This window comes from Ursus americanus, chromosome 25 (genome assembly GCF_024610735.1).
Source record: "Ursus americanus isolate L20-20 chromosome 25, mUrsAme1.1.p, whole genome shotgun sequence".
In the NCBI taxonomy this organism is placed as follows: Eukaryota; Metazoa; Chordata; class Mammalia; order Carnivora; family Ursidae; genus Ursus; species Ursus americanus.
The window spans coordinates 22,241,886-22,250,069 of record NC_142151.1 but is presented as its reverse complement, the minus strand read 5'-3'; the positions used below and the strand labels follow the sequence as shown (position 1 = coordinate 22,250,069).

Sequence of the window (8,184 nt, the reverse complement as noted above, 5' to 3'; positions counted from 1 at the left end):
TCTCAAGATGACTTCCATTTTCAAGTTAAAATTACCAGACACTGACAGGAAAAAGAGTAATGAGTTTTATTTTTTTTATAATATGTTTTTATTATATTATGTTAGTCACCATACAGTACATCCCTAGTTTTTGATGTAAAATTCGATGATTCATTACTTGCGTATAACACCCAGTGCACCACGCAATACGTGCCCTCCTTAATACCCATCACAATCAAAATAACTGGGCCCTGCCCTTGATTCCCCAATATAATAGTTGTTGAACTTTGGGCAAGTCATCTAATCTCTCATTTTCAGCTTCCTAGTTCACTGACATGAATAGCAATACATACCACCAGGATTGTGTAGAAATTAAAAGAAGTGATGTATTCTTTTTCAAAAATTTTAAATGTAGACTGCTAATCAATATTAGAATATCAGTATAATAACAATAATAGCAATAATAATTATTTCAATTATTTCCTATCTTAATTACTGATTAAGAATCCAAACTATAGTGGTTTGGATAACAACAAGGGAGAACACACTTCAATTAAAAGAAGAAGAAGAAGAAAAACTATTTTGAAGTGTATACTCAAAATGGATTTTTAAGAATTCCATAAAATTAAGTAGAAAAAACTCTTCTGTGATGTCTCCAAACCACAAAGCAAGTACTGAAGGGACTAATCTGGATTAAAATAAGGATTTAAAATAAAGAAATGTTAATCCTTGAAATCTCAGAAAGAGAAAACCCCATTCACACAAACAGAATGGAAGATTGTACCTCGAAAGGAAAGAAAACTGTCCAATTCTTATCCTAAAACCACCTAAAGTTAGGTACTTAGGTACCTGGGTAACATCTAGTCCCTCAAACCAAACCATCAATCCCTACTTCATCTTTAATCTCAGTATTACATAGGTAATAAAAATTTTAAAAATACATTGCTAAAAGCAGCACATTTATATCCATCACAAAATGATCATACCACTTCCCTTGTAGCCCAGAATGCATTTAATGTAATTGAAGAGAAAGAAAAAATTGTTTGAAAGGAATAGTATTCTTTTTTCTTTTCAAAAACAACTGAAGGAACTTTCCGTTTCAGTCCAAGGTGGAGGAATAGAAACCAGTTTTACCTCCTTGCTAGAAACAACTTCAAAAATGGACAAAATATATGAAGCAATGGTCTTAATAACAATGGATATTATTGACACGGACAGAGATCCTTGAAAGATGAGAAACAAATGAAGTAAGCCCTATAGTGTTTCCGTATATTTTTTTAATTTATTTTCTTAAATTTTATTTATTTATTTATTTATCTATTTAGAGAGAGAGAGAGAGAGCACACGCATGGGGGTGGGGAGGGGCAGAGGGAAAGGGAGAGAGAGAAACCAAAGCAGACTCCCCGCTGAGCACAGAGCTGATGCAGGGCTTGGTCTCACGACCCTGAGATCATGACCTGAGCAAAAATCAAGAGTCAGACACTTAACCAACTGAGCCATCCAAGCACCTCCCAGTATATTTTCTTAAGAGCGTTTCCAGGGCACGACAGAGAGAAAAAGAATTCAAGGAAAGCTTGATATTTGACTGAATTGAGGAGATCTTGCCAAGAGTTAAGAGAGGCCAAGACAACTAGCATTCTCTGGGCACAGTGCTGGAGAGAAGAGGACGTAGCATATCTGCAGGGGATTATCCTTATGACTTCAGCTGAGTGACAATCAGAACGTGCGTGGGGGTAACAACCTGAGTCTGGGGAAAGAACTCCCAGAAAGAATTGAAGGGGACAATCTTAGGAGCTGAGAACTGAAACTAGTCCCTGTTCCTACCAGCCAGAGTGGTGAATCATATAATTCAAAGGAATCAGACAGGGGTCTCAGAAATATTTTGCTGCAATAATGGGTCAAAATTAGCTCTAGATTAAATGCCTCTCAGTTCCCATCTAAAGAAAACTCAACACTAATACCAAAGAGGATCAAACTGTTTTCAATAACCTAACATCATCCCAGAACAAAGCACAAGAATATTGTAGAAATACAAAAATCATACCAAAATCATGAAGATAAAACTCTCAATGTCTAACATCCAAATAAAAATTACCAGGCATGTAAAGAAGCAAATGTAGATACGTGTAACGTGTGTGTGTGTGTGTGTGTGTGTGCACACATGCATGCATCTATATATCCCTCAATAAGTTTAAAATCAATGAATTAAAACAAACCTAGAAATCACACAATGATAAAATTGTAAGCAAAGCTATTAAAATAGTTAAGATACCTGTATTCCACATGTTCAGGAAGCTAGAAGACCGAACATGTTAAGCAAAGACATAGAGGACATACCAAAAAAAAAGAAAAAGAAAAAAGAAAAGAAAAAAAGAGAGAAGACCAAATCAAACTTATGAAAATGAAAACTACAAAGTATGAAATGAAAAGACACTGGCTGGGATGAGGTGCTATTTAGGCATTGCAGAAAAAAAGGTAGTGAACTTGAAGGCATAGGAATAAAAAGTATCTAAAATGAAACTCAGAGAGAAATACTTTTTTAAATGAACAAATCATTCATCAGCTGTGCAATAACTTCAAGCAGCCTAATATATATGTAATTGGAGTCCTCAAAGGGAATAATAAAAAACCATTTGAAGGAATAATGGCTGAATGTTTTCCAAATTTTATGAAAAATTTAAAGCACAGATCCAGTGTTAAATGAACTCCAAGGAAAATGAAGGAACATGCAGGAAGATACAATATAATCAAGTTACTTACAAAGTGATAAAAAGAAAATATAAAAAGAAGTCAATGAAAAAAAGCCACATTATGTATAGAAAAATAATGTCAGCACTTACTTGTTGAAAATAATGCAAGCAAGAAGAGAGAGGAGCGACATCTTTAAAGCACAGAAGAAAGGGGGGAAGAAACTGTCATACGGGAAAGCTTGACCCAGTAAAAGTATCTTTCAAAAAGAAGACAAAATAAAGACTTTTTAGACAAACAAAAGATGAAAGAATTCATCAGCAGCAGACCTGCACAAAAATAAATGTTGAAAGAGTTTCTTGCCTTTCCTCTTCTGGTCTTGGCTGCTTCGGGAGCTGCAGGCTCCAGTGCAGATGTGGCCAATTCCAAGAACCGCACCTCACACAACCAATCCAGAAAATGGCACAGAAATGGCATCAAGAAACTCTGATCAAAAGACACAAATTTCTTAAGGGGGTGGATCCCAAGTTCCTGAGGAGCATGTGCTTTGCCAAGAAGCATAGCAAGAAGGGCCTAAAGAAGATGCAGCCCAACAATGCCAAGACCACGAGCACATGTGCAGAAGCTATCAAGGCTCTGATAAAGCCCAAGGAGGTCAAGCTCAAGATCCCAAAGAACTGCAAGTGCAACTGACTTTCTACATTGCTCACCCCAAGCTCAGAGGCGTGCTCATGCCCACATCACCAAGGATCTTGGGCTCTGCCAGCCAAAGACCAAAATCAAGTTTCAAACCAAAGCTGAGCCTAGGGTTCCAGCTTCAGCTCAGATTCTCAAAGATGCCTAAGCCAGAGCAGAGGCCTCTGTCTGCCTATGGGAGGAGGAAGGAAAGGTATGACCCCTGGACTCTCATCTGCATGAGTCTGGTGTTCTCCTGTCCAATTTGTATACATAAACCTGAGGCAGAAAAAAAAAAGAATTTCTTCAGACAGAAAATGATACAAGATGGAAATCTGGATCTAGACAAAGGAACTAAGGGCATCAGAAACAATAAATATCTGGATAAGCAGAAAATAATTTTCTACTCAAAGTTCCTTTAAAAATCACTGACTATTGGGGTGCCTGGATGGCTCAGTCATTAAGCATCTGTCTTTGGCTCAGGTCATGATCCCAGGGTCCTGGGATTGAGCCCCGAGTCAGGTGCTCTGCTCAGCAGGGAGCCTGTTTCTCCTTCTCCCTTTGCCCCTCCCCATGCTCATGCTCTCTATCTCTCTCAAATAAATAAATAAAATCTTTTTAAAAATCATTGACTATTTAGGGACACCTGGGTGGCTCAGTCGTTAAGCGTCTGCCTTCGGCTCAGGGCGTGATCCCAGCATTCTGGGATCGAGCCCCACATCAGACTCCTCCACTGGAAGCCTGCTTCTTCCTCTCCCACTCCCCCTGCTTGTGTTCCCTCTCTCGCTGGCTGTCTCTATCTCTGTCAAATGAATAAATAAAATCTTTAAAAAAATAAAATAAAATAAAAAATCATTGACTATTTAAAACAAAAATAAAACAGCACAGTATGGTATTTATGACATATGTAGAAGTAAATTATATGATAATAAGACAAAAGGCAGGAGGGGAAAAAATGGAAGAACTCTGTGTACCTTTCTTACACTATACATGAAGTGGTATATTATTACTTAGAAGTAGATAACAAGGGGCGCCTGGGTGACTCAGCCATTAGGCATCCGACTTCAGCTCAGGTCATGATCCCAGGGTTCTGGGATCGAGTCCCGCATCAGGCTCCCTGCTCGGTGGGAAGCCTGCTTCTCCCTGTCACACTCCCCTTGCTTGTGTTTCCTCTCTTGCTGTCTCTCTCTGTCAAATAAATAAATAAATAAATAAATAAATAAATAAATAAATCTTTAAAAAAAAAAGTAGATAACAATAAACCAATAAGTTAAAGATGTACTACAAAACCTAAACAATCACTAAAATAACAAAACAAAGAGTTTAATAAGTCAACAAAGGAAATTTTAAAAATAAAAAAAAGGAAAATTAAGGGAAAAAATTAACAAAGAACAGATAGGATAAGTAGGAAAAAATAGCAAGTCAGTAGATTTAAACCCAACATTACCAGTAATCCCATTAAATGTAAATGGTCTAAACGCCCCAATTAAAGGCAGAGTTTGTTGGACTGGATTTAAAAAGCAAGATGGGGGGCACCCAGATGGCTCAGTCAGTTTGGCGACAAGCTCTTGATTTCAGCTCTGGTCGTGATCTCAGGGTCATGCGATTGAGCATCCCATCCAGCTCTGCACTCAACGCGTGGAATCTGCTTGAGATTCTTTCTCTCCCTCTGACCCTTCCCCCTAAACTCTCTCTCTCTTTCTCTCTCTAAAATAAATGAATAAATCTTTTAAAAAAATAAAATATAAAAGATATAACTATATTTACCAATAAGAAATGTACTTAAAGTATAACAGACCCAAATGGGTTAAAAATATTAGAATGGGGTACACTACTGGGTATTTACCCCAAAGATACAGATGTAGTGAAGAGAAGGGCCACATGTACCCCAATGTTCATAGCAGCATTGTCCACAATAGCTAAATCATGGAAGGAGCTGAAATGCCCTTCAACAGATGACTGGATTAAGAAGATGTGGTCCATATATACAATGGAATATTACTCAGCTATCAAAAAGAACGATTTCCCAACATTTGCTGCAACATGTACGGCATTGGAGGAGATAATGCTAAGTGAAATAAGTCAAGCAGAGAAAGACAATTATCCTATGGTTTCTCTCATCTGTGGAACATAAGAACTAGGAAGATCGGTAGAAGGGATAAAGAAAGGGGGGGTAATCAGAAGGGGGAATGAAGCATGAGAGACTATGGACTCTGAGAAACAAACTGAGGGCTTCAGAGGGGAGGGGGTGGGGGAATGGCATAGGCTGGTGATGGGTATTAAGGAGGGCACGTATTGCATGGTGCACTGGGTGTTATACGAAACTAATGAATCGTCGAACTTTACATCAAAAAAAATAAAAATTAAAAATTAAAAAAAATAATAGAATGGGGAAAGATAAACTAACTGAAAAAAATCTGGGTATTAATATCAGATTAATTATATTTTGGAACAAATAATATTATCAAGGATAAAGAAGGCCATTTCATAATGATAAAAATGTTAGTTCATCAAGAAGACATAACAATCCTAAAATATTTATGTACATAACATAGGACCGTAAAATACGTAAATTAAAACCTGATACAACCATAAGGAGAAACAGGAAAAGCCAGTTACAGTTAGAAATTTCAAAAAAGCATAATAGATACTATTTTAAAATTATTATTAACCCATTTTATGTTATATGATAAGGAAATAAAGAAAATGAAAGCATTTGGTATAAGCATAATAATAAAATAAGAAATGCTCATAAATATTACAGTCCCCCTTTCTCCAATGGTTACATGGTTATTTATAGGTGGTATTTATGACCACCTTCTTCCTCCAACCATTCCATATTTCTTTTGTCTTCAGCAAGCATCTCAGCTTGCCTGTTAAGTCTGGGCCACTAATGCTCCTACCTGAATTGGGTTGTCGTAGTTTTCCATTAACCAAATCAAAGACACTGGAGTACCAAAAGAAACCTATGGGAGATCCCCTATGTTTCATACATTACAAACTTTCCTCAAAGTCGTGGCATATGGTTTTCACCTTTCCAGTATTTCCGGCATTAATACAATGTGTTTGATATTTGTCTTTTCTTTTGGACATTACAGTAGAAATCTAGGAAGATTTCTATTTATGTATAATATATAATTATATTATACATATATAAGTTATATATATATAACATATGGTTACTGAATACATATTATTTATCACATATATATATAGCTAAGGTACCTTATACCTAGAACTCTTAGAAGTTTAAAATTTTTTAAAAGATAAAACTATCAAGTGTTCTCTTTGTGATTACTGCTGTTTCTTTTTTTTTAAAGATTTTATTTAATTATTTGAGAGAGAGAGAGCACGAGCAGGGGGAGGGAAAGAGGGAGAAGCAAGCTCCCCACTGAGCAGGGAGCCTGATGCAGGACTCGATCCCAGGACCCTGGGATCATGACCTGAGCCAAAGGCAGACATTCAACCAACTGAGCAACACAGGTGTCCCTGCCATTTCTTTTAGACACTTCTCCATCAAGAGATAAGAAATGCATTTCCTTACAGCTCTTTCTATTGATATGATGATATTGTTTTTTAAACTGTTTAACAATAATGTGAAGAGGAGGGACTAAATTTATAAATTTGTATAGAAGTTTATATCTAGCTAAGAGTCAGGTAATGTGAAAAAATGTTTATTCCAAAACCCAACTATGGGTGATCTGTCGTTACATAAATCTGAGCATTTGTGTTCCTAGAGGCCAAAGCACATTCATGTAATTTCTTCAGAAATAATTAAATATAGAAAAATAAATAGGCATTATCCATCTTTGGCTTCTCTATTATCTAGCCAACAAAGCTATTGCTTAATGTACAGACTTCGTAGAAAAGACGATCATTAGCTTGCAAACACACAGCTGGCAACATGGAGTCAATCATCATGGTGCGGCTTCAGCGTCGTTATTATTTCTTAATAAATACTAACACTTTGATCCATCCTTTTAATGTCAGCAGAAATCCTTTTCTTTGAAGAAAGACAGCACTGATTTACAAGTATGAAAATGACAGTTAAACATGAAACAACTGTATCCTAACTAAACCAAAATTTGTATTCACCTTTTTTCTACTTTAATGAGAATAAGGCAAGAATACAAGTGGCTGGCATCCATTGGAGCTTTCTATAAACCAGGTCCTATAATAAGTGCTTTTTATTTTTAACTTACCTACTATTTCTATGCTACAGTGAGTCAGGGGCTGGTGGTCACTCCATTTTCTAGGTTAAGAAAGCAAGGCTTAGACAGGTTGCCTAAGACATGCTCTTCTCAGGAACACTTTTCCCCTAATGCTGTCCTATACATTTTTTTTTAATAAAGCTCTCCCATCACCTTAACATTGAAGAAGACAATTCGCTTCAGTGAAACTTATGTAACTATTTTCATCACACATGATATATTTCACTGTGTATATGACAGTGAGATTTTTATAATATATGTCATGGAACAAGTTCTAAGTAATTTTATATCTTATAATAGGAATTTCTTGACACATCTTTAAACTATACCTCAATGTTGGATTTAAAGAACATTTTTAATCTCAGTATTCTGCAATAAGATATCTTTTGCCATGAATATCAGTATACTTGTTTCATATACATCCCTGTTTCTTTAAAATAAAAAAAGAAGTCTCAAGGATCCCAAGACATATGTTTTAAATGAAATGCATGCTGGTGTTCTTGATATTTTATTTTAACATGCTCCCTAAACCTTCCTATCACTACCATCACCTAATCAGTTATTCTTCATTTTTAGTGTCCTCCCATATTACCCCCACTTCCTGGAAGTTTGCCAGATTCTCACAGACTTT

The 8,184-nt window shown here is 36.3% G+C and overlaps 1 pseudogene; it reads left to right on the top strand.

The window, feature by feature from the left end:
* The first annotated feature begins 3,010 nt into the window (after window positions 1-3,010).
* Window positions 3,011-3,511, top strand: LOC148107790 (large ribosomal subunit protein eL29 pseudogene; annotated as a pseudogene).
* The last annotated feature ends 4,673 nt before the right edge of the window (window positions 3,512-8,184 follow it).